We start from the raw sequence: 27,702 nt of genomic DNA, 5'->3' as shown, positions 1-27,702 counted from the left end.
ATTATCATCCATAGTGAGGGGGGAGCGGGGCAGGAGACATTATCATCTATAGTGAGGAGGAGCGGGGCAGGAGACATATTATCATCCATAGTGAGGAGGAGCGGGGCAGGAGACATATTATCATCCATAGTGAGGAGGAGCGGGGCAGGAGACATTATCATCCATAGTGAGGAGGAGCGGGGCAGGAGACATATTATCATCCATAGTGAGGAGGAGCGGGGCAGGAGACATATTATCATCTATAGTGAGGAGGAGCGGGGCAGGAGACATTATCATCTATAGTGAGGAGGAGCGGGGCAGGAGACACATTATCATCTATAGTGAGGAGGAGCGGGGCAGGAGACATATCATCTATAGTGAGGAGGAGCGGGGCAGGAGACATATTATCATCTATAGTGAGGAGGAGCGGGGCAGGAGACATTATCATCCATAGTGAGGAGGAGCGGGGCAGGAGACATATTATCATCCATAGTGAGGAGGAGCGGGGCAGGAGACATATTATCATCTATAGTGAGGAGGAGCGGGGCAGGAGACATTATCATCTATAGTGAGGAGGAGCGGGGCAGGAGACATATTATCATCTATAGTGAGGAGGAGCGGGGCAGGAGACATATTATCATCTATAGTGAGGAGGAGCGGGGCAGGAGACATTATCATCTATAGTGAGGAGGAGCGGGGCAGGAGACATATTATCATCTATAGTGAGGAGGAGCGGGGCAGGAGACATTATCATCTATAGTGAGGAGGAGCGGGGCAGGAGACATATTATCATCTATAGTGAGGAGGAGCGGGGCAGGAGACATATTATCATCTATAGTGAGGAGGAGCGGGGCAGGAGACATATTATCATCTATAGTGAGGAGGAGCGGGGCAGGAGACATATTATCATCCATAGTGAGGAGGAGCGGGGCAGGAGACATATTATCATCCATAGTGAGGAGGAGCGGGGCAGGAGACATATTATCATCTATAGTGAGGAGGAGCGGGGCAGGAGACATATTATCATCTATAGTGAGGAGGAGCGGGGCAGGAGACATTATCATCCATAGTGAGGGGAGGAGCGGGGCAGGAGACATTATCATCTATAGTGAGGAGGAGCGGGGCAGGAGACATTATCATCCATAGTGAGGGGGGAGCGGGGCAGGAGACATTATCATCTATAGTGAGGAGGAGCGGGGCAGGAGACATATTATCATCCATAGTGAGGAGGAGCGGGGCAGGAGACATATTATCATCCATAGTGAGGAGGAGCGGGGCAGGAGACATTATCATCCATAGTGAGGAGGAGCGGGGCAGGAGACATATTATCATCCATAGTGAGGAGGAGCGGGGCAGGAGACATATTATCATCTATAGTGAGGAGGAGCGGGGCAGGAGACATTATCATCTATAGTGAGGAGGAGCGGGGCAGGAGACACATTATCATCTATAGTGAGGAGGAGCGGGGCAGGAGACATATCATCTATAGTGAGGAGGAGCGGGGCAGGAGACATATTATCATCTATAGTGAGGAGGAGCGGGGCAGGAGACATTATCATCCATAGTGAGGAGGAGCGGGGCAGGAGACATATTATCATCCATAGTGAGGAGGAGCGGGGCAGGAGACATATTATCATCTATAGTGAGGAGGAGCGGGGCAGGAGACATTATCATCTATAGTGAGGAGGAGCGGGGCAGGAGACACATTATCATCTATAGTGAGGAGGAGCGGGGCAGGAGACATTATCATCTATAGTGAGGAGGAGCGGGGCAGGAGACATATTATCATCTATAGTGAGGAGGAGCGGGGCAGGAGACATTATCATCCATAGTGAGGAGGAGCGGGGCAGGAGACATATTATCATCTATAGTGAGGAGGAGCGGGGCAGGAGACATATTATCATCTATAGTGAGGAGGAGCGGGGCAGGAGACATATTATCATCTATAGTGAGGAGGAGCGGGGGCGGGGCAGGAGACACATTATCATCTATAGTGAGGAGGAGCGGGGCAGGAGACACATTATCATCTATAGTGAGGAGGAGCGGGGCAGGAGACACATTATCATCTATAGTGAGGAGGAGCGGGGCAGGAGACATATTATCATCTATAGTGAGGAGGAGCGGGGCAGGAGACACATTATCATCTATAGTGAGGAGGAGCGGGGCAGGAGACATATTATCATCTATAGTGAGGAGGAGCGGGGCAGGAGACATTATCATCCATAGTGAGGAGGAGCGGGGCAGGAGACATTATCATCCATAGTGAGGAGGAGCGGGGCAGGAGACATATTATCATCTATAGTGAGGAGGAGCGGGGCAGGAGACATATTATCATCTATAGTGAGGAGGAGCGGGGCAGGAGACATTATCATCTATAGTGAGGAGGAGCGGGGCAGGAGACATATTATCATCTATAGTGAGGAGGAGCGGGGCAGGAGACATTATCATCTATAGTGAGGAGGAGCGGGGCAGGAGACATATTATCATCTATAGTGAGGAGGAGCGGGGCAGGAGACATATTATCATCTATAGTGAGGGGGGAGCGGGGCAGGAGACATATTATCATCCATAGTGAGGAGGAGCGGGGCAGGAGACATATTATCATCCATAGTGAGGAGGAGCGGGGCAGGAGACATTATCATCCATAGTGAGGAGGAGCGGGGCAGGAGACATATTATCATCCATAGTGAGGAGGAGCGGGGCAGGAGACATATTATCATCTATAGTGAGGAGGAGCGGGGCAGGAGACATTATCATCTATAGTGAGGAGGAGCGGGGCAGGAGACACATTATCATCTATAGTGAGGAGGAGCGGGGCAGGAGACATATCATCTATAGTGAGGAGGAGCGGGGCAGGAGACATATTATCATCTATAGTGAGGAGGAGCGGGGCAGGAGACATTATCATCCATAGTGAGGAGGAGCGGGGCAGGAGACATATTATCATCCATAGTGAGGAGGAGCGGGGCAGGAGACATATTATCATCTATAGTGAGGAGGAGCGGGGCAGGAGACATTATCATCTATAGTGAGGAGGAGCGGGGCAGGAGACATATTATCATCTATAGTGAGGAGGAGCGGGGCAGGAGACATATTATCATCTATAGTGAGGAGGAGCGGGGCAGGAGACATTATCATCTATAGTGAGGAGGAGCGGGGCAGGAGACATATTATCATCTATAGTGAGGAGGAGCGGGGCAGGAGACATTATCATCTATAGTGAGGAGGAGCGGGGCAGGAGACATATTATCATCTATAGTGAGGAGGAGCGGGGCAGGAGACATATTATCATCTATAGTGAGGAGGAGCGGGGCAGGAGACATATTATCATCTATAGTGAGGAGGAGCGGGGCAGGAGACATATTATCATCCATAGTGAGGAGGAGCGGGGCAGGAGACATATTATCATCCATAGTGAGGAGGAGCGGGGCAGGAGACATATTATCATCTATAGTGAGGAGGAGCGGGGCAGGAGACATATTATCATCTATAGTGAGGAGGAGCGGGGCAGGAGACATTATCATCCATAGTGAGGGGGGAGCGGGGCAGGAGACATTATCATCTATAGTGAGGAGGAGCGGGGCAGGAGACATTATCATCCATAGTGAGGGGGGAGCGGGGCAGGAGACATTATCATCTATAGTGAGGAGGAGCGGGGCAGGAGACATATTATCATCCATAGTGAGGAGGAGCGGGGCAGGAGACATATTATCATCCATAGTGAGGAGGAGCGGGGCAGGAGACATTATCATCCATAGTGAGGAGGAGCGGGGCAGGAGACATATTATCATCCATAGTGAGGAGGAGCGGGGCAGGAGACATATTATCATCTATAGTGAGGAGGAGCGGGGCAGGAGACATTATCATCTATAGTGAGGAGGAGCGGGGCAGGAGACACATTATCATCTATAGTGAGGAGGAGCGGGGCAGGAGACATATCATCTATAGTGAGGAGGAGCGGGGCAGGAGACATATTATCATCTATAGTGAGGAGGAGCGGGGCAGGAGACATTATCATCCATAGTGAGGAGGAGCGGGGCAGGAGACATATTATCATCCATAGTGAGGAGGAGCGGGGCAGGAGACATATTATCATCTATAGTGAGGAGGAGCGGGGCAGGAGACATTATCATCTATAGTGAGGAGGAGCGGGGCAGGAGACACATTATCATCTATAGTGAGGAGGAGCGGGGCAGGAGACATTATCATCTATAGTGAGGAGGAGCGGGGCAGGAGACATATTATCATCTATAGTGAGGAGGAGCGGGGCAGGAGACATTATCATCCATAGTGAGGAGGAGCGGGGCAGGAGACATATTATCATCTATAGTGAGGAGGAGCGGGGCAGGAGACATATTATCATCTATAGTGAGGAGGAGCGGGGCAGGAGACATATTATCATCTATAGTGAGGAGGAGCGGGGGCGGGGCAGGAGACACATTATCATCTATAGTGAGGAGGAGCGGGGCAGGAGACACATTATCATCTATAGTGAGGAGGAGCGGGGCAGGAGACACATTATCATCTATAGTGAGGAGGAGCGGGGCAGGAGACATATTATCATCTATAGTGAGGAGGAGCGGGGCAGGAGACACATTATCATCTATAGTGAGGAGGAGCGGGGCAGGAGACATATTATCATCTATAGTGAGGAGGAGCGGGGCAGGAGACATTATCATCCATAGTGAGGAGGAGCGGGGCAGGAGACATTATCATCCATAGTGAGGAGGAGCGGGGCAGGAGACATATTATCATCTATAGTGAGGAGGAGCGGGGCAGGAGACATATTATCATCTATAGTGAGGAGGAGCGGGGCAGGAGACATTATCATCTATAGTGAGGAGGAGCGGGGCAGGAGACATATTATCATCTATAGTGAGGAGGAGCGGGGCAGGAGACATTATCATCTATAGTGAGGAGGAGCGGGGCAGGAGACATATTATCATCTATAGTGAGGAGGAGCGGGGCAGGAGACATATTATCATCTATAGTGAGGGGGGAGCGGGGCAGGAGACATTATCATCTATAGTGAGGAGGAGCGGGGCAGGAGACATATTATCATCTATAGTGAGGAGGAGCGGGGCAGGAGACATTATCATCTATAGTGAGGAGGAGCGGGGCAGGAGACATATTATCATCTATAGTGAGGAGGAGCGGGGCAGGAGACATATTATCATCTATAGTGAGGAGGAGCGGGGCAGGAGACATTATCATCTATAGTGAGGAGGAGCGGGGCAGGAGACATATTATCATCTATAGTGAGGAGGAGCGGGGCAGGAGACATTATCATCCATAGTGAGGAGGAGCGGGGCAGGAGACATATTATCATCCATAGTGAGGAGGAGCGGGGCAGGAGACATTATCATCCATAGTGAGGAGGAGCGGGGCAGGAGACATTATCATCTATAGTGAGGAGGAGCGGGGCAGGAGACACATTATCATCTATAGTGAGGAGGAGCGGGGCAGGAGACATATTATCATCTATAGTGAGGAGGAGCGGGGCAGGAGACACATTATCATCTATAGTGAGGAGGAGCGGGGCAGGAGACACATTATCATCTATAGTGAGGAGGAGCGGGGCAGGAGACATTATCATCCATAGTGAGGAGGAGCGGGGCAGGAGACATTATCATCCATAGTGAGGAGGAGCGGGGCAGGAGACATTATCATCTATAGTGAGGAGGAGCGGGGCAGGAGACATTATCATCCATAGTGAGGAGGAGCGGGGCAGGAGACATATTATCTATAGTGAGGAGGAGCGGGGCAGGAGACATATTATCATCTATAGTGAGGAGGAGCGGGGCAGGAGACACATTATCATCTATAGTGAGGAGGAGCGGGGCAGGAGACATATTATCTATAGTGAGGAGGAGCGGGGCAGGAGACATATTATCATCTATAGTGAGGAGGAGCGGGGCAGGAGACATATTATCATCTATAGTGAGGAGGAGCGGGGCAGGAGACATATTATCTATAGTGAGGAGGAGCGGGGCAGGAGACACATTATCATCTATAGTGAGGAGGAGCGGGGCAGGAGACATTATCATCTATAGTGAGGAGGAGCGGGGCAGGAGACATATTATCATCTATAGTGAGGAGGAGCGGGGCAGGAGACATATTATCATCTATAGTGAGGAGGAGCGGGGCAGGAGACATATTATCATCTATAGTGAGGAGGAGCGGGGCAGGAGACATTATCATCCATAGTGAGGAGGAGCGGGGCAGGAGACATATTATCATCCATAGTGAGGAGGAGCGGGGCAGGAGACATTATCATCCATAGTGAGGAGGAGCGGGGCAGGAGACATTATCATCTATAGTGAGGAGGAGCGGGGCAGGAGACACATTATCATCTATAGTGAGGAGGAGCGGGGCAGGAGACATATTATCATCTATAGTGAGGAGGAGCGGGGCAGGAGACACATTATCATCTATAGTGAGGAGGAGCGGGGCAGGAGACACATTATCATCTATAGTGAGGAGGAGCGGGGCAGGAGACATTATCATCCATAGTGAGGAGGAGCGGGGCAGGAGACATTATCATCTATAGTGAGGAGGAGCGGGGCAGGAGACATTATCATCCATAGTGAGGAGGAGCGGGGCAGGAGACATATTATCTATAGTGAGGAGGAGCGGGGCAGGAGACATATTATCATCTATAGTGAGGAGGAGCGGGGCAGGAGACACATTATCATCTATAGTGAGGAGGAGCGGGGCAGGAGACATATTATCTATAGTGAGGAGGAGCGGGGCAGGAGACATATTATCATCTATAGTGAGGAGGAGCGGGGCAGGAGACATATTATCATCTATAGTGAGGAGGAGCGGGGCAGGAGACATATTATCTATAGTGAGGAGGAGCGGGGCAGGAGACACATTATCATCTATAGTGAGGAGGAGCGGGGCAGGAGACACATTATCATCTATAGTGAGGGGAGGAGCGGGGCAGGAGACATATTATCATCCATAGTGAGGAGGAGCGGGGCAGGAGACATATTATCATCTATAGTGAGGAGGAGCGGGGCAGGAGACACATTATCATCTATAGTGAGGGGAGGAGCGGGGCAGGAGACATATTATCATCTATAGTGAGGAGGAGCGGGGTAGGAGACATTATCATCCATAGTGAGGGGGAGCGGGGCAGGAGACATATTATCATCTATAGTGAGGAGGAGCGGGGCAGGAGACATTATCATCTATAGTGAGGAGGAGCGGGGCAGGAGACATTATCATCCATAGTGAGGAGGAGCGGGGCAGGAGACATTATCATCCATAGTGAGGAGGAGCGGGGCAGGAGACATTATCATCCATAGTGAGGGGGGAGCGGGGCAGGAGACATTATCATCTATAGTGAGGAGGAGCGGGGCAGGAGACATATTATCATCTATAGTGAGGAGGAGCGGGGCAGGAGACATATTATCATCTATAGTGAGGGGGGAGCGGGGCAGGAGACATTATCATCCATAGTGAGGAGGAGCGGGGCAGGAGACATATTATCATCCATAGTGAGGAGGAGCGGGGCAGGAGACATATTATCATCTATAGTGAGGAGGAGCGGGGCAGGAGACATATTATCATCCATAGTGAGGGGCATCGTCCTTTGTCGTCTTTGTCGCTCGCCCGGTTACATTCTAACATCCCTGATCAGGACACAGCGGGGCAGACACTATGGCGCACAGATCCTGCCCGTGAGTCATTCCTGGATCTTGTCTTTATAACTTGTCGCCTGGCAACCCAAAATACACTCCAGACCCAAGGAGGGGTGCGCGGTGGGCGTGGCCGTGGTACACTAAGACTTTCCTCCAGCCGCCTGCTCTACTCTCTGGCAGAGGGAATTTATAGGGATGTTTGTACCTATGAGTCATCCACACACTCTGCAGATGGTGCACAGCGCCCCCCGCAGCCGCCCTGTCCTCCTCGCAGCAGTCAGCCATCTTTAAAACTGAAATAAACCCCATTTTGTTCCGTATGAATAACCCTTGATCACCCAGACTGCATCCAGATGATACTCCGAGGTAGTGCCATATGTCAGGACTCCTGGGTACTGCCATGGGTGGTCAGGATCCTGCAGTGTCAGACCTGGCCATATGGAGCAGTGGTGCCCAAACAAGTGCCATCCATTGCTCCCATAGAGCCCACATAGTGCCATTGTTCACATATAGCGCTGGTCACTATTAAGAGGATGCCAAAACTTTCCCACACAGGACCAGTCTTCACTACAACTCCCAGCATACTGTCCGGGTATGCTGGGAGTTGTAGTTTTGCAACAGCGGCAGACACCTTGGTTTGGTAACACTGTCATAGTGTCTCCTGTCACTAAAGACACTGGGTAAGAGCAAACCAGCTCCAGAGGGAAGAAGAAACTGTAGCACCACCTAGAGGTAGATCCCCTGTATGTCAGTGTCCGTCCCATATACAAGCAGAGATTATCAGCCGAGTCTCCCCCAAAAGTATGAGTCGCCCATAAGGCCGGGTTCACACCACGTTTTTGCAGTACAGTTCCCTTATCAGGTTTTTGATTAAAAAACTGATTCCTCAAAACCGGACTAAACTGTATCAAAACGTGTGTACAAATTTTTATCCGTATACGGTTTGAAAAACGATGTCCGGTTGCATCCGTTTTATAAGAAAAAAAAGTATAAGTTTTTAACTTTTCACTCCATTATGAATAAAGTTTCACTTGTTTGATTGAAATTCCAAGAAAAAAAAACTGTGCAAAGTCAAAAACCGTATGGAACCAAAAGCACATACGGTTCTGTACGATTCCCATTGACTCCCAAAAAAAGTATACGGTTTTTCACCCGGACCAAAAACCGTGGTAGGTTTTCTGTACGGTTGCATACATTTTTTTTTCTTTCTATGAAACCGTATGCCGAAACCGTATAGCAAAATCATGGTGTGAACCCACCCTAAGTATGAAAGGGTATTCTCTGGCATGTGGCAGCTGGGGCACCAATTTGTGGCAGTGCCCCCAGCTAATAATTTATCCTAGGTATGAATGTAGGGTAAAGTTAGGAACAACTTTGAGAATATAATAGGTCTCGCTTACCCACAAGCAAACCTGCAGTCCACCCTCGTTTTTTTGCACTAGCAGCTGTTGGGTACCTTCAGTTGGTACACATTGAACTATAGATAGTCCTGCTTCACAGTGTTACTTGGAGTAGGTTAAAACTCTCCAAATGTCTGCAAACGGTTCTCAAGGTCTTTTCTATCGGTATGTGAGTTCAGGGTGTCCTGTTGTGGGACAAGGAAGAAGGGTTTCAGGCTTTCACAGCCTAAAGTTTTCGTTCCTGTTCACAGAGGCTGTCCTGCTACCAACACTGGATCTTGTTCAAACTGCTTGCAGTAACTTCTGCGTGGGGGCACTATTGGGATGCCAGCTACTGTGTGGAGCACTATTGGAGGTGTTAATTACTACATGGGGCACTATTGAGGGGTAACTACTGTGTGGGGGCACTATTAAGGGGTAACTTCTGTGTGGGGGCACTATTGGGATGCCAGCTACTGTGTGGAGCACTATTGGAGGTGTTAATTACTACATGGGGCACTATTGAGGGGTAACTACTGTGTGGGGGCACTATTAAGGGGTAACTTCTGTGTGGGGGCACTATTGGGATGCCAGCTACTGTGTGGAGCACTATTGGAGGTGTTAATTACTACATGGGGCACTATTGAGGGGTAACTACTGTGTGGGGGCACTATTAAGGGGTAACTTCTGTGTGGGGGCACTATTGGGATGCCAGCTACTGTCTGGAGCACTATTGGGGGTGTTAACTACTGCAAAGGTCACTATTGAGGGGTAACTACTGTGTGGGGCACTATTGAGGGGTAACTACGGTGTGGGGACACTATAGGAACACCAGCTACTGTGTGGAGCACTACTGGGCGTGTTAACTACTGTGTGGAGGCAATATTGGCGGGTACCTACTGTGTGGAGGCAATATTGGCGGGTACCTACTGTGTGGAGGCCAACTATTGGAAGGCCAGCTATTCTGATAAGAGAAGACGTCACCTGTGAGTCATTGGACGTAGCTGCACTGTTATCACTATATGGTCACTGTATGGAGGTAATCATGGTCTGTATATAATATTTTATACACAGTAACAGTATGGCAGTATTATTCATTAGGAGGTGGTAATATGTGGTAGAATTATTTGTTCCTTGTATAGTGGATATTTTATTTGGCCTTTATATATAATACATAAGTATTTGGAAACTGTATGGTTATTATATAGAGGTCTACAGTACAGGAAAGAGGAGTGCAGCGTGGAGGAGTGCAGCGTGGAGGAGTGCAGCGTGGAGGAGTGCAGTATAGAGGTGTTCAAGGTGTACAGCAGAGGGGTGCAGCGTGGAGGAGTGCAGCGTGGAGGAGTGCAGCGTGGAGGAGTGCAGCGTGGAGGGGTACAGCGTGGAGGGGTGCAGCGTGGAGGGGTGCAGCGTGGAGGGGTGCAGCGTGGAGGGGTGCAGCGTGGAGGGGTGCAGCGTGGAGGGGTGCAGCGTAGAGGGGTGCAGCGTGGAGGGGTGCAGCATAGAGGGGTACAGTATAGAGTCGTACGGTATAGTGGTGTACAGTACTGAGGCTCCCCTTGTGTCCCCACAATTCTTACAGTTTTATTTTTTCCTATATATTTCTGGTACGAAATACATGTTTCTCCTACGTATATATCTAAAAGCAATTCAAACAAAATGCATCGCAAAACGCATGTGTGAACATACCCTACAAACGTTACTAGACTATGAACTTCACGCAGCACCTTATATTACACTGTACATCCTGGAGAACTGCTGCCCTCTGCTGTCTAAATTTGGAGCTGACCTCTTTAATTGTACAATGCTGCCCCCTGCTGTCTCACCTATAGAATAGCTTTCCCAACGCAGTGTTTCCAAACAAGGATACCTTCAGCTGTTGCAAAACTACAACTCCCAGCATGCCTGGACAGCCGACGGATGCTTGGATACAGGCACCCTGGTTGGGAAACATTGCCCTAACTTGTGGCACTCCAGCTGTTGCACAACTACAACTCACAGCATGCAGGGAGTCACACTTTTGCAACAGCTGGGGAGCCATTTTATACCAGCTCCTAGAACCCTGACAAGCTGCTTAGGGTCTTCCTGTGCCAACCCTGCTCCGGTGGGCAAATCTATGAGCATTTTAGAGGTCACCCAGCTTTCCCAGGAACACGTCCTTCACAATATTCCGGGATGGACTGTGAGAACTGGTGTTTAATGGTGAAGTGACAGTCGCCGAGTGTTCACCCTCGGGCGCCCGCTGCCGTTGTTGGCTTTGAGAGGATCGTGCTGGACTTGGATAAGGAAAACACAGCATGGCACAGAACAATGGCTCTATGGAGGCGCTGAGCACGAGAGAGTGTGTGGCATCAGGAATCACAAGGACCGGGCGACTGTGTTATCATTACCGCCATCTGCCCCAACCGTGGGCGCGCCAAGCACTGATGTCAACCCAGCCACCAACTGCTCGGGGGCAGGACGCGCCAAGTGCCCGAACCTGTTACCAGACAACAGAGTTTGGTGACTTCTATGGCAAATTCTCTGCATGGTGAAAACTTCTGCAAAAGTCTCCTATAGATAAACCAAGATCTCTGCTTACTGTCAGTGAATAGAAACATTACATCCACAGACTGAAAAAATAAAATCCTGATCTATCGGTCACAGCTCAGAGCTTCCTGCATCCAGTCTGGAGACATTGGGGGGATTTATCAATAGTGTTTGTGGGGGGGGGGGGGGGGATATTCCTCATGTTGTTCTGCTCCCCACTGTGTAAAACCCTTTAAATTTATTAATGTGTCTCATGTTGGACAGAATTTGGGCACATCTCAAATTGTGGCTCATTGCACCCAAATCCCTAACAAATGCATCTTTACCTCACAAGTCTATCTAATTTCTTTACCTCACATCTGTACCTCTTGTCTTTACCTCACAAGTGTACCTCTTGTCTTTACCTCACAAGTGTACCTCTTGTCTTTACCTCACAAGTGTACCTCTTGTCTTTACCTCACAAGTGTACCTCTTGTCTTTACCTCACATCTGTACCTCTTGTCTTTACCTCACAAGTGTACCTCTTGTCTTTACCTCACAAGTGTACCTCTTGTCTTTACCTCACAAGTGTACCTCTTGTCTTTACCTCACATCTGTACCTCTTCTTCTCTTTACCTCACAAGTGTACCTCTTGTCTTTACCTCACAAGTGTACCTCTTGTCTTTACCTCACATCTGTACCTCTTCTTCTCTTTACCTCACAAGTGTACCTCTTGTCTTTACCTCACATCTGTACCTCTTGTCTTTACCTCACAAGTGTACCTCTTGTCTTTACCTCACAAGTGTACCTCTTGTCTTTACCTCACAAGTGTACCTCTTGTCTTTACCTCACATCTGTACCTCTTGTCTTTACCTCACAAGTGTACCTCTTGTCTTTACCTCACATCTGTACCTCTTCTTCTCTTTACCTCACAAGTGTACCTCTTGTCTTTACCTCACAAGTGTACCTCTTGTCTTTACCTCACAAGTGTACCTCTTGTCTTTACCTCACAGGTGTACCTCTTGTCTTTACCTCACATCTGTACCTCTTCTTCTCTTTACCTCACAAGTGTACCTCTTGTCTTTACCTCACATCTGTACCTCTTGTCTTTACCTCACAAGTGTACCTCTTGTCTTTACCTCACAAGTGTACCTCTTGTCTTTACCTCACAAGTGTACCTCTTGTCTTTACCTCACATCTGTACCTCTTGTCTTTACCTCACAAGTGTACCTCTTGTCTTTACCTCACATCTGTACCTCTTCTTCTCTTTACCTCACAAGTGTACCGCTTGTCTTTACCTCACAAGTGTACCTCTTGTCTTTACCTCACAAGTGTACCTCTTGTCTTTACCTCACAAGTGTACCTCTTGTCTTTACCTCACAAGTGTACCTCTTGTCTTTACCTCACAAGTGTACCTCTTGTCTTTACCTCACAAGTGTACCTCTTGTCTTTACCTCACATCTGTACCTCTTGTCTTTACCTCACATCTGTACCTCTTGTCTTTACCTCACATCTGTACCTCTTGTCTTTACCTCACAAGTGTACCTCTTGTCTTTACCTCACAAGTGTACCACTTCTCTTTACCTCACATCTATACCTCTTCTCTTTACCTCACGTTTTTTTTTTTGTTTGTTTTTTTCTTAAATGAAAACAAATTTCATATCCCCTCCCCCCTCCATCCAGAAATCGGGTCAGAGAAAAAAAATTAAAAAAACATCAGCAGCCAATTTAACCTTGTACAGCCTCAGATATATGGACTATCAAAGAACAGAATTGCTATCACTTATCACAAATACTTTGACCTAAAGGTGGTCCTAGATCCAGTTAGTGCCCAGCAACAAAAGAATGAAAGGTAAAATGATCAGATAAACTGGGTGATCACAAGGTACAGGGGTGGTAGTTCCAGATAGCATTATATAGCTAAATAGTAGGTAGATCCAGATAGTGTCATACAGGGTGCGCCATTTATATGGATACACCTTAAGAAAATGGGAATGGTTGGTGATATTAACTTCCTGTTTGTGGCACATTAGTATATGTGAGGGGGGAAACTTTTCAAGATGGATGGTGACCATGGCGGCCATTTTGAAGTCAGCCATTTTGAATCCAACTTTTGTTTTTTCAATAGGAAGAGGGTCATGTGACACATCAAACTTATTGGGAATTTCACAAGAAAAACAATGATGTGCTTGGTTTTTTTTTTGTTTTTTTTTAACATTCAAAAGGGTTTTATTATAGGAAAACAGGGAAAACATACAAAACAACAACACAATGGCCCTCATTTACTATTCTAAACCCGACTTGTTTTGTCTGGTTTTCTTGGCGCATCTTTGTCTGCGACATGTCGGAGACATCGTGCGCCAGTCTGCGACACGATGTGGATTCTCCCAAACCTGAAAAAGGGATGTAACCCGACATTTCTGAGCTTTCCCACGTATTTATAAAGGTTTCCAACCCGAATTTGTTGAATTGTTGTGGATTTTTTGCCGACAACTCAGAGGAGTTGGAAACCAAAACCTACAAAACCCACGTGCGACAAACAGGATGCGACATAATAATAAATATCAGGGGAAAAAAGCAGTCGGGTAAGAAAGCAAGATAGACTTACAACCCGATTTTCTAAGTAAATGAGGGCCAATGTCTCCAACGCAATAGGGCAATAAACGGTAATGGACCAACGTGACAACATACTGATACAGTCAGGGAGTGCTATAGTACAAACAAAGGTAATGGCAAGACGACTTCAACGGTATGCAAGTCAGTCCCGTCCATTAACAAGGCATCACATAACAGCACTGGTGGCGACAAAGGGAGCCAGGGAAAAGGGGAGTGGGAACAAGGGGGGGGGAGGCAGGGGACAGGATGGCAGAAGGGGTAAGGAGCGGGGATGGGTATGGGGGTACGGGTGACACATAGTTGACTGAAGGTAGAGCGGGCGGGGCGAGGGTAGTGGTGGGGGGGGGGTATGGGTAGAACAAAACAGTCAAAACAGTTACAACATAAACCACTGACCTGAACGCCGCCGGCCAGCTCGCCCGACATCGCAACCTCCGCATCCTCGTCCCAAAACAGCAATTATGGGGCCAGAGGAGAGGCCCAAGGCCCATGGTGAAAGTTAGTCGGCACAATATAGGGGTGTGCCAGTGAAAGCGTGCCATGGCTGCCAAACTGCAATGTACCTATCAGTAGCACTGGAGGAATCGGCCATAAGTTCCTCCATGTGGCTGAGGAAATGGATCTCTTTATACCACTCAGTGATAGAAGGGGGGGACACGTCTTTCCAATGTCTGGGAATCACAGTCCTAGCTGCCATCAGGAGAAAGTGAGCCAAGGTTTTGGCTGGGGATCTCCTGGTGGAAGGGAGGATCGTCAGTAAAAGTACCTTTGGGTCATTAGGGTAGGGTATGCCTGTGATGGTTAATATAAGGGACAGCACTATTGACCAGAAAGGGAAGGGCAAAACCACCAGACATGCAACATGGTACCCCTGTCACTCCCACACCGCTAACAAAGATCGGAGACCTGTGGGAACATTCGATGTAGGACTACCAGGACCCTATACCATCTGGTCAGAATCTTGAAATTGGTTTCCTGGGCCCTACAAGATACAGACAATTTGTGGCACATCTGGAAGGCTGTAGTCCAATCGGACTGGGCAAAGGACGTACCCAGTTCCCCCTCCAAGGCCCCCACAAATCGTGGAGAACTGAGTTCAGACTCATCGAGGAGTATACTATATATCTGAGAGACCGCTCTGGGAACCGGGGAAGGGGAAGTGCATAGGACCTCGAAGGGGAGAGGGGGCCTGTCGAAGTTCAAATTTCTACCCTCAGACGACACAAAGTGCCGAAGCTGCATATATTGCCAGAACCTGGATGGTGTGCGGAGGTTCTCAGGAACTAGGTCCTCGTACAGGCAGAGGAGGGAGCCCGTCATAAGGTCCCGAAGGGATAGGGTTGAACTGTTGAGCATGCCTAGGAAAGAGGAACATCCAACACCAGGCGGGAATAGGGGGTTGTTAAAGATAGGCACAAGCGGTCCATCTGGTGTCAAGATCTTCATGCCCGTCAAGTACCTACGAAGGGTCGTGTACAGTTCCCAGGAAACCCACGGTAAAGTAGTGTGTGTCGTTGTGGGGAGGGAACCCGAGGGAAGCCAGGGGAAAATGAGTATGTCGGAATTGGTGTCCACAAGTTCAAGTCCCACCCATTGCTTGGCGGAGCGGCCGTGGAGAAAATCCAGGAACCTAGCCAATGTGTCTGCTACGTCATAGGCCCTGCAATTAGGGACCGCCAAACCTCCCGCACGTTTGCGTCGGAACAACACCTCTCTGGAAAGCGATGTGCTTTGTTCTAACGTAACGTTTCATGAGTTATTTACAAGTTTCTGACCACTTATAAAATGTGTTCAATGTGCTGCCCATTGTGTTGGATTGTCAATGCAACCCTCTTCTCTATATACTGCTATATACTACTATATACACCGCAGGAGAAATTCTAGCACAGGCTTCCAGTATCCGTATACACTGCTATATACTACTATATACACCGCAGGAGAAATGCTAGCACAGGCTTCCAGTATCCGTATACACTGCTATATACTACTATATACACCGCAGGAGAAATGCTAGCACAGGCTTCCAGTATCTGTATACACTGCTATATACTACTATATACACCGCAGGAGAAATGCTAGCACAGGCTTCCAGTATCCGTATACACTGCTATATACTACTATATACACCGCAGGAGAAATGCTAGCACAGGCTTCCAGTATCTGTATACACTGCTATATACTACTATATACACCGCAGGAGAAATGCTAGCACAGGCTTCCAGTATCTGTAGTTTCAGGTGCTGCAGAATGGGCATAACAAAAATGTGAACAGGACCCTCAGTTTCCACAGAAGATTTTGTTCAGTGATGAGGAAACTTTTATGTGAATGTTGAAGTTACCAAACAAAACCAGCGCTATTGGTCTGACACTAAACACATTGGATAGATCCCTCCAAGACTGTGGGACACGAACATTGATGGTCTGGTGTGGTATATGGGGTACAAAGATAGTGGGGCCATTCTTCATCAATGGAAACCTCAAGGCCACTGGATATGTGAAATTGCTCCATGATGATGTTTCCCTCTTTATGCACTGAAGCTGGAACGTTCCCTGAGTTTTTCCAGCAAGATGGTGACCACCACATTATGGGTGTCAGGTCCGAGCATTCCTAGATGAACAGTTTCCTGGAAAGTGGATTGGTCGTCGTGGGCCAGTTGAATGGCCCCCAAGGTCTCCCGTTCTGACCCCCTTAGACTTTTATCTTTGGGGTCATCTGAAGGCAATTGTCTATGCTGTGAAGATATGAGATGTGCAGCACCGTAAACTCTGGATACTGGAAGCCTGTGCTAGCATTTCTCCTGCGGTGTATATAGTAGTATATAACAGTGTATACAGATACTGGAAGCCTGTGCTAGCATTTCTCCTGCGGTGTATATAGTAGTATATAGCAGTGTATACAGATACTGGTAGCCTGTGCTAGCATTTCTCCTGCGGTGTATATAGTAGTATATAACAGTGTATACAGATACTGGAAGCCTGTGCTAGCATTTCTCCTGCGGTGTATATAGTAGTATATAGCAGTGTATACAGATACTGGAAGCCTGTGCTAGCATTTCTCCTGCGGTGTATATAGTATATAGCAGTGTATACAGATACTGGAAGCCTGTGCTAGCATTTCTCCTGCGGTGTATATAGCAGTGTATACGGATACTGGAAGCCTGTGCTAGCATTTCTCCTGCGGTGTATATAGTAGTCTATAGCAGTGTATACAGATACTGGAAGCCTGTGCTAGCATTTCTCCTGCGGTGTATATAGTAGTATATAGCAGTGTATACAGATACTGGAAGCCTGTGCTAGCATTTCTCCTGCGGTGTATAAAGTAGTATATACAGATACTGGAAGCCTGTGCTAGCATTTCTCCTGCGGTGTATATAGTAGTATATAGCAGTATATAGAGAAGAGGGTGGCATTGACAATCCAACACAATAGGCAGCACATTGAACACATTTTATAAGTGGTCAGAAACTTGTAAATAACTCATGAAATAATAAAGTTACGGTAAAACCAAGCACATCATTGTTTTTCTTGTGATATTCCCAATAAATTTGATGTGTCACATGACCCTCTTCCTAATGAAAAAACTAAAGTTGGATTAAAAAATCGCCGGCTTCAAAATGGCCACCATGGTCACCACCCATCTTAAAAAGTCCCCCCAATATCACCAATTAATATCACCAACCATTCCCATTTTATTAAGGTGTATCCATAGAAATGGCGCACCCTATATAGCTAAATAGTAGGTAGATCCAGATAGTGTTGCACAGCTAAATAGTAGGTAGATCCAGATAGTGTTGCACAGCTAAATAGTAGGTAGATCCAGATAGTGTTGCACAGCTAAATAGTAGGTAGATCCAGATAGTGTTGTACAGCTAAATAGTAGGTAGATCCAGATAGTGTTGCACAGCTAAATAGTAGGTAGATCCAGATAGTGTTATATAGCTAAATAGTAGGTAGTTCCAGATAGTGTTATATAGCTAAATAGTAGGTAGATCCAGATAGTGTTGTACAGCTAAATAGTAGGTAGATCCAGATAGTGTTGCACAGCTAAATAGTAGGTAGATCCAGATAGTGTTATACAGCTAAATAGTAGGTAGATCCAGATAGTGTTGCACAGCTAAATAATAGGTAGATCCAGATAGTGTTGCACAGCTAAATAGTAGGTAGATCCAGATAGTGTTGTACAGCTAAATAGTAGGTAGATCCAGATAGTGTTGCACAGCTAAATAGTAGGTAGATCCAGATAGTGTTATATAGCTAAATAGTAGGTAGTTCCAGATAGCATCATATAGTTAAATATCAGGTAGTTTTGGTAGTTATATAAACCTGTCAGGTTTTCCCTTTTCTCTCCTTTCCTTTCCTTTCTTATTTTTTTTATTCTCTATTGTTTTTCCACAAATATAAGTTACATACATTCTTATGTAAGATCACAAATACAGATTAATCGATCCCTTTTTCCCGATTTTTACATTTTTTCCTCCCTTCTCCTTCTAACCTTAGCAAAAAGTTTTGTCTCCTTATTTCCCTCAAATTTTTTTTTAGCCTTTTCTCTTTCAAACTTTGTTCAAAGGAAAAGTTGACCAGTTACCCCATAGCAACCAATAAGATCACATCTTTCATTTTTTAACCCCTTAACAACATCGGACATAAATGTACGTCATGATGCGGTGAGACTTATGACAGACATTTACGTCATGTACATGACGGCAAGCACTGGACTGATGCTCGCATCATGTATGGCAGGTCCTGACTGCTGTCAGCAGCCAGGGACCTGACAGTAATGGCGGACATCAGCGATGTCTGCCATTAACTCCTCAGATGCTGTGATCAATACAGATGGCAGCATCTGCGGCAGTGCGGCACTTAAAATGGATGATCGGATCTCCCGCGGTGCTGCCGCAGGGATCCGATCATCCAAAATGGCGGACAGAGGTCCACTCACCTGCCTCCGTCCATCTCCATTGGTCTTCTGCTCTGGTCTGAGATTGAGTAGACCATAGCAGAATATTGCCGATAACACTGATCAGTGCTATGCATATGCATAGCACTGAACAGTATTAGCAATCAAATGATTGCTATAAATAGTCCCCTATGTGGACATAAAAAGTATTAAAAAAAAATGAAAAACAGTTAAAAACTGTAAAGAAAAAAAAGAAAACATTAAAAAAATCCCCTCCCCTAATAAAAATTTTAATTGTCCCTTTTACCCATTTTACCCCTAAAAAAAACAATAAACATATTTGGTATCGCTAGGTGCATAAATGTCCAAACTATTAAAATATTATGTTAGTTACCTGTATGGTGAACGGCACAAATGTAAAAAAATAAAAATAAAAAAATTGTCACATTTTATTCCAGAAATTTTTTATAAAAAGTTATTCAAAAGTTAAATATAAGCAAAAGTGGTACCGATAAAAACTATAGATCACGGCATAAAAAATGAGCCCTCATACCAGCCCATATATGGAAAAATGAGAACGTTATAAGTGGTAAAGTAGGGCAATTTCAAACATACTAATTTTGTTAAAATAATTTGAGATTTTCTTTTTAAAGCGGTGCAATTATAGAAAATCAAATAACCATTGGTATCATTGTAATCGTATTGGCCCACAGAATAAAGATAAAATGACATTTTTACTGTAAAGTGTACAGCGTTAAAACCAAACCTTCCAAAATTCAATTTCCCCACATAAATGATATTATTTTGGTTGCTCCGTACATTTTATGGTAAAATGATTGATGTCATTACAAAGTAAGATTGGTCCTGCAAAAAACAAGCCCCATATGGGTCTGTGGATCAAAATATAAATGAGTTTTGAATTTTAGAAGGCCAGGAGGAAAAAAACAAAAATGCAAAAATAAAATTGGTGTGGTCCTTAACCCCTTAAAGACCAAGCGTTTTTAAGTTTTTGCACTTTCGTTTTTTACTCCTTACATTTTAAAAATCATAACCCTTTCAATTTTGCACCTAAAAATCCATATGATGTGTTTTTTTTTTTTTTTTTTGCGCCAACAATTCTACTTTGTAATGAAATCAGTCATTTTACCAAAAAATCTATGGCGAAACGGAAAAAAAATCATTGTGTGACAAAATTGAAGAAAAAACACCATTTTGTAACTTTTGGGGGCTTCTGTTTATACGCAGTACATTTTTCTGTAAAAATGACACCTTATCTTTATTCTGTAGGTCCATACGATAAAAGTGATCCCCTACTTAGGCTACCTTCACACTTCTGGCTGTCTCCGCCAGTGTGAAGTCCATTATTTTAGGATCGAGAAAAGCGGGAGAAAAAATAGTGCTTGCACAGTCTTTTTCTCCGGCTTTTCTCTCCAAAAATAACGGCTGCTATTGAATACAATGGGGTCCATCGGGACCCATTATTTGCAAAATTACGGCCGGCAAAATGCAAAAAATTTTTATAAAAAGAGGGAGTTTGACAGCCGAATTTGCCGGAGCATACCGGTAGTGTGCAAGGGGCCTTATATAGGTTTGATTGTGTTGTACTTCATGCACGAAAATGAATATGTTTAAAATTGTCATCGTCTGACCCCTATAACTTTTTTATTTTTCCACGAAGGGGCGGTATGAGGGCTCATTTTTAGCTCCGTGATCTGAAGTTTTTATTGGTACCATATTTGTTTTGATCTGACTTTTTGATTGCTTTTTATTCATTTTTTTAGGTTATAAAAAGTGACCAAAAATACACTATTTTAGACTTTTTCTGCGCATACGCCATTGACCGTGCATTTTTGCAAGTGGCGATACCACATTTGTTTGTTTTTATTTTTATTTACACACTTTTTTAAATGGGAAACGGGGGGGGGGGGGTGATTCTGATTTTTATTAGGGAAGGGGTTAAATCACATCATTTTTTTTTTTTTTTTTTTACTTTTTCTTATGCAATGTTATAGCCCCCTCTAGAGGCTATAATACAGCATACACTGATTGCAGGCACTGTTCAATGCATTGCCATAGGAATGCATTGATCAGTGTTTTCTGTGCTTGATTGCTCAAGCTTGGATTTCAGGCTTCGAGCAATCAAACGCCGATCAGACATCCGGGAAGAAGGTAAGGCACCTCTCAGCTGTTTGGGACACCACAATTTCACCGTGGCGGTCCCGAACAGCTCCACTGAGCTAGCCGGTATGGATTTCTCCTGTTTTAGACGCCGCAATCAACTTTGATCATGTCGTCTAAAGGGTTAATACTGAACATCAGGCCGATCGGCGATGTCCAGTATTAGTCGCGGATCCTGGTTGCTGATAGCAACCAGGACCCCTCAGATACGAAGCGCGCTCAGCTTCCGAGCACGCTTTACAGATTGGGAGCCAGCCACGGACGTAAATATACGTACGTGGTCGTTAAGGGGTTAAAGGGGTACTCCCCTCCCCAGTGTTCAGAACATTTAGTTCCGAATGGTGGGAGTGGGCTTCGGGGGTCACTACTCCCCCTTATGATGTCATACCCTGCCCCCTCAATGCAAGTCTATGGAAGGGGGCATGATGGCCGTCACGCTTCCCTCCCATAGACTTGCATTGAGGGGGCTGGGCACAATGTCACGCTACGCATGGCGACCCCCGAAACCCGCTCCCAGAATTCGGAACTAAATTTTCCAAACGCTGGGCAGTGGAATACCCCTTTGAGGCCAAAATGGGCTTGGTCCTTAAGGGGTTAAAAAGGCCTCTGAAAAATGAAAGAAGCCATCTGATTGGTTGCTATGGGCAACTGATCAACTTTTCTTCTCCACAGGTTTTGAGAACTCTCCTCCATAGTTCTCAACCTTTTTCACCAATCACTTCCTTTCCTCTCTTGGGGTCTTGAATCATAACAACCATCCACCATCTCCTAACAACCAACTCAGTACCTCACCTCACACCTTACTTCACAACTTCCCCTCACACCTTTACCCCACAACTTCCCCTCACACCTTTACCCCACAACTTCCCCTCACACCTTTACCCCACAACTTTCCCTCACACCTATCTTTACCCCACAACTTCCCCTCACACCTTACTTCACAACTTCCCCTCACACCTTTACCCCTATACTTCCCCTCACACCTTTACCCCACAACTTTCCCTCACACCTTTATCCCACAACTTCCCCTCACACCTTTACCCCACAACTTTCCCTCACACCTATCTTTACCCCACTACTTCCCCTCACAATGTCCCCTCACACCTTTACCCCACAACTTTCCCTCACACCTTTATCCCACAACTTCCCCTCACACCTTTACCCCACAACTTTCCCTCACACCTATCTTTACCCCACTACTTCCCCTCACAATGTCCCCTCACACCTTTACCCCTATACTTCCCCTCACACCTTACTTCACAACTTCCCCTCACACCTTTACCCCACAACTTTCCCTCACACCTTTATCCCACAACTTCCCCTCACACCTTTACCCCACAACTTTCCCTCACACCTATCTTTACCCCACTACTTCCCCTCACAATGTCCCCTCACACCTTTACCCCTATACTTCCCCTCACACCTTTACCCCACAACTTTCCCTCACACCTTTACCCCACAACTTTCCCTCACACCTTTATCCCACAACTTCCCCTCACACCTATCTTTACCCCACTACTTCCCCTCATACCTTTACCCCACAACTTTCCCTCACAATGTCCCCTCACACCTTTACCCCACTACTTCCCCTCACACCTTTACCCCGACAACTTTCCCTGACAACATCCCCTCACACCTTACCTCTTGTCTGTTCCTCACACTTTCACCCCACAACTTTCCCTCACACCTTTACCCCACAACTTTCCCTCACACCTATCTTTACCCCGACAACTTTCCCTCACAACTTTACCCCACTAATTCCTCTCACACCTTTACCCCACAGATTTCCCTGACAACATCCCCTCACACCTTAGCTCTTGTCTGTTCCTCACACTTTCACCTCACAACTTCCTCTTACACCTTTACCCCACAACTTCCTCTTACACCTTTACCCCACAACTTCTCCTCACACCTTTACCCCACATCTTCCTCTTACACCTTTACCCCACAACTTCTCCTCACACCTTTACCCCACAACTTCCTCTTACACCTTTACCCCACATCTTCCTCTTACACCTTTACCCCACAACTTCTCCTCACACCTTTACCCCACATCTTCCTCTTACACCTTTACCCCACAACTTCTCCTCACACCTTTACCCCACAACTTCCTCTTACACCTTTACCCCACAACTTCTCCTCACACCTTTACCCCACATCTTCCTCTTACACCTTTACCCCACATCTTCCTCTTACACCTTTACCCCACATCTTCCTCTTACACCTTTACCCCACATCTTCCTCTTACACCTTTACCCCACATCTTCCTCTTACACCTTACCTCTTGTCTGTACCTCACAACTTTTCCTCACATGTTAAACTCTGGGAGAGAGGAAAGATGGCAGCTTGTGTCACTGGGTGTGGAGGCCACATCAAACGTTTTTAAAGAATTTACAGAGACATTTTCCTCAGAAGGATGAACCTTGGTGTGTTAGTGTTTCCAGCCACAAAGATGTCACCTCATCTCCGTCTACAGCAGTGGAGACCATGATGGCTGAGGAGAATCCTTGTGGTAATGAAAATGGTGGATGTACCTCACCAGATCAGCAAGACTTGGATAAGAGGAAAAAAGAGATTTTCATATAGAGGAGGTATGTGTGTAATTCATTTTTTATATCTGTGTAAAGTGTGTTACATCTGTATACAGGCTCCAGTCATGGCTCCCACTTATAGAGGTTATTAGGATTAGAAAAACATTATTTCTTCCAAAAACAGTGCTACCCCTGTCCTCAGGTAGTTTGTGGTATTGCAGTTCACTTCAGTTGGAGACAATTTGTAATAGCACACAAGTATAGCGGTGGCGCTGTTTTTGGAAGATTATCTTTTCCCCCCCTGTTCACTATAACCCTTATCCCCCTCATGTCTTCTGCCTTAAGGGGGTACTCTGCCCTAGACATCTTATCCCCTATCCAAAGTTCGTTTAGAGCGTCGGGTGCAGCACCAGAGGCTCGTGACGCCACGGCAACGCCCCCTCAATGCAAGCCTATGTGAGGGGGCATGACAGCCGTCACGCCCCCTCACATAGACTTGCATTGAGGGGGCGTGACCATGATGTCACGAGCCTCCGCCCCACATCGCCAGTCATCCAGCAAGGAGCAAAATTTGCTCCGTACACCGGATGACTGGGGTGTCACAGTCGAGATTGCAGGGGTCCCCAGCGGCAGGACCCCTATGATCAGACATCCTATCCCCTATCCTCTGCATATGGGATAAGATGTCTAAGGGCGGAGTACCCCTTTAATACCTGAGCATTTCTGGGTCTTTTTTCCAATTTCTGCCTCCAAATAACGTAATTATCTTTTTCTACATTTATAAAGCCTTGTTATGCCACCATTTTGGGTTCATACATCTTATTGTTTAATTTATATTGTGTAAACTGAAAAAAAAATTGAATTTGTTATTACTTATAAGTTTAAAATTGAAACCATTTATCTTACGGTAAAAATATTTTTATATTTATATATATTTTTTTTTAGAAGATTTATCAAAACTTGTGCATAGACAACCAATCAGATCGCTTCTTTCATTTTTAAAAAGGCCTCTGAAAAATGAAAGAAGCGATCTGATTGGTTGCTATGGGCAACTGGTAAACTTTACCTCTGCACAAGGCACAACAAATGACCCTCATACATCTCCGCATATGAAAAAATAAAAGTTAGAGAGGCCAGAAGAGGACATTTTTAACCCCTTAAAGGGGTACTCCCGTGGAAAACATTTTTTTTTTTTTTTTTTAAATCAAGGGTAAAACCTTAACCCTTCTAGTACTTATCAGCTCCTGTAAGCTCCACAGAAAGTTGTGTAGTTCTTTCCAGTCTGACCACAGTGTTCACTGCCGACACCTTTGCTTTGGGGATTTGCTCCTACTCTGGAGAGTTCCTGACACGGACAGATGTGTGAGCAGAGAACACTGGTCATACTGGAAAGAACTACACAACTTCCTGTGGAGCACACAGCAGCTGATAAGTACTGGAAGGATTAAGATTTTTAACCCCTTAAGGACTAAGCGTTTTTCCGTTTTTGCATTTTCATTTTTTCCTCATCACCTTCTAAAAATCATAATGCTTTTAATTTTGCACCTAAAAATCCATATGATGACTTATTTTTTGCGCCACCAATTCTACTTTGCAGTGACATTGATCATTTTACCAAAAAATCCACGGCGAAACGGAAAAAAATAATAATTGTGTGACAAAATTGAAGAAAAAATAAAATGTTGTAACTTTTGGGGGCTTCCGTTTCTACACAGTACATTTTTCGGTAAAAATTACACCTTATTATTCTATAGGTCCATACGGTTAAAATGATCCCCTACTTATATAGGTTGGATATTGTCGTACTTTGGAAAAAAATCATAACTACATGCAGGAAAATTTATATGTTAAAAATTCTCATCTTCTAACCCCTATAACTTTTTTATTTTTCCGCGTATGGGCCGGTATGATTGCGCCGTGTTCTGAAGTTTTTATCGGTACCATTTTTGTATTGATCGGACTTTTTGATCGATTTTTTATAAATTTTTTCATGATATAAAAAGTGATCAAAAATGCACTATTTTGGACTTTGGAATTTTTTTGCGTGCACGCCATTGACCGTGCAATTTAATTAACGATATATTTTAATAGTTCGGACATTTTCGCACGCAGCAATACCCCATATGTTTATTTTTATTTACACAGTTTTTTTTTTAATGGGAAAAGGGAGGTGATCAAACTTTTAATAGGGAAGGGGTTAAATTACCTTTGTTCACTTTTTTTTTTCACTTTTTTTTTTGCAGTGCTATAGCTCCCATAGGGACCCATAACACTGCACACACTGATCTCCTATGCTGAGCCCTGCAAAGCCATAGCTTTGCACGGATCAGTCAGATAGGAGCTCGATTGTTCAAGCCTGTAGCTCAGGCTTGGAGCAATCAATCGGCGATCGGACGCTGCGGAGAGGGGTAAGGAGACCTCCGCCTGCGTCCCAGCTGATCGGAACATCGCGATTTTATTGCGATGTCCCGATCAGCCCGACTGAGCTGCCGGGAACAGTTTACTTTCGTTTTCAGACGCGCCGGTCAACTTTGATTGCCGCATCTGAAGGGTTAACAGCGCTGTTAACCCAGGGTCCCGGCTATCGTTAGCAGCCGGGACCGACCCGGTGTGATGCAGGGTCACGGCGTGACCCTGTTTTTCACACCGGGACCGGGCTTAGGGCGTACAGGTACGCCCTAAGTCCTTAAGAGGTTAAAGGAGAACCGAGGCGCAAATCTTTTAACTTTTCCTGTGCCCGGGCTGCAAAAATTAAAAAAAAAAAAAACTTTAACTCCCCTTCCTATGTTCCCTCATTGCCTCGATATCGGCATCCCGCTCCTCCGCTGCTGCTCGGCTCCCTGCTTCTTAAGCTCAGAACGTCAGACTGCAGTCATCGTATCGCTGGCCGCAGTGATTGCCCGCTTCGGCCGGTGATAGGCTGAGCGCACGGTCCTGTAAGGAGCCCGGAAAACAGGGAGGAGGCGGGGCCCAGGCTACTTACATGACAGTGCGCACAGCCTATCACCGGCCGAGGCGGGACATCGCTGCAGACGGCGATATGATGACTGCAGTGTGATGTTCCGAGCCTAGGAAGCCGAGCAGCAGCGGCGGAGCAGGACCAGATATCGGCGCAACAGGGGAACATAGGAAGGAGAGTTAAAGTTTTTAGTTTTTTTCGTTTGTGCAGCCCAGGCACAGGAGGAGTTAAAAGATTTGCGCTGCAGTTCTCCTTTAAAAAGAAGTAATTTACAAATCTGTTTAACTTTCTGGCACCAGTTGGTTCAAAAAAATGTTTTTCCCACCGGAGTACCCCTTTAACCTCTTAAGGACCAGGGGTTTTTCCACTTTCATTTTTTCCTCGTTACCTTTAAAAATCCTAACTCTCTCAATTTTGCACCTAAAAATCCATATTATGGCTTATTTTTTGCACCACCAATTCTACTTTGTAGTGACATCAGTCATTTTACCCAAAAATCTACGGCGAAACGGAAAAAAAAATCATTGTGCGACAAAATTGAAGAAAAAACACAATTTTGTCGTCAATTTTGGGGGCTTCTGTTTCTACATAGAACATTTTTTGGTAAAGATGACACCTTCTCTTTATTCTGTAGGTCCATAAGATTAAAATGATCACCTACTTATATAGGTTGATTTTGTATTACTTCTGGAAAAAATCATAACTACATGAAGGAAAATATATATGTTTAAAAATTGTCATCTTTTGACCCCTATAACTTATTTTTCCGTGTACAGGGCGGTATGAAGGCTAATGTTTTGTGCAGTGATCTGAAGTTTTTAGCGGTACCATTTTTGTATTGTTTGGACTTTTTGATCGCTTTTTATTCATTTTTTTCATGATATAAAAAGGGACCAAAAAATACGCTATTTTGGACTTTGGAATTTTTTTCGCCAATGATCAAGCAGTTTAATTAACAAAATATTTTTATAATTTCGGACATTTCTGCACGTGACCATACCACATA

The sequence above is a fragment of the Hyla sarda genome, chromosome 11, assembly GCF_029499605.1.
Source record: "Hyla sarda isolate aHylSar1 chromosome 11, aHylSar1.hap1, whole genome shotgun sequence".
In the NCBI taxonomy this organism is placed as follows: Eukaryota; Metazoa; Chordata; class Amphibia; order Anura; family Hylidae; genus Hyla; species Hyla sarda.
The sequence above is the reverse complement of the archived record's forward strand: the minus strand, read 5'-3'. Positions refer to the sequence as shown.